Source organism: Halichondria panicea, chromosome 8 (genome assembly GCF_963675165.1).
Source record: "Halichondria panicea chromosome 8, odHalPani1.1, whole genome shotgun sequence".
Classification (NCBI taxonomy): domain Eukaryota; kingdom Metazoa; phylum Porifera; class Demospongiae; order Suberitida; family Halichondriidae; genus Halichondria; species Halichondria panicea.
The window spans coordinates 3,452,928-3,453,816 of NC_087384.1; positions in this window are offsets into that span (position 1 = coordinate 3,452,928).

Below are 889 nucleotides of genomic sequence, written 5' to 3' on the forward strand. Positions count from 1 at the left end.
ACACCCCTGAGCATAGTATACAAGAGATCGATGGCCAGAGTCTGAGGATAGACTCTACCAAGTGTATCTGGCAATCAATGGTCTAATCAAGCGCTTGTATTAAATTGTGTAGTCAATCAAAGGTAGCCACTGATAGCAGAAACTTGAGAACCTAGGTCTGTTCTTTCACAAGAGTGATGCTCCTTCTTCCTTCGCACAAGACAGCTCCTCACACTCTAGCTAGCTAGCTAAGCCTATATCTATGACAAACTAAATGAATAGACCTGTGACACGGAGTTCTTAATTTGTGATTTAACGGTGATTTTACGGAGTAAGTATGCTTACATACACTATTAGTGTTCTATTCGCTCCACCTTGCTCAGGTATTCGCTCTTTTTTAGCGAATACCTGAGCAACCACAGCAACCACAGCACATGCCCAGATACACGCCCAGATACAATCAATACCAGGCCGAGGAGGCGACTAGTCTCGAGGCCAGACTCCTCCCGGGAGTCACTTTTCTTGGAGTCAAAAGTGGGCGTGTCGGAAATGGGCGTGGTGACGATGCTAAAACTGGCTGGCTATTATCTCTACTCCTATACAGATTTAGTGAGATTTGAAAGATTCTCTGTACTTGAAATAACATTTTTAGTTGATGTATACAGGAATTTAAGTTAGCCATTGCCTACTGGCATAGTTTTAAAAATGACAAAGGTCAAGTACTATCAACCTCCTCTGTGAAGTGGAATCATGTGACAGTTTAATTGCATTCTTGCTATCTGATTGGAGATGTCAAATTTTGACATCTGAACCAAGAAAAGTGACTCTAAATGCCAGACCCTCTCCCTGGCACATGTCAGATCACGTGCAAGGGAGTGGTCTGGGGCCAGACTAGGAGGCGACCTAGCGT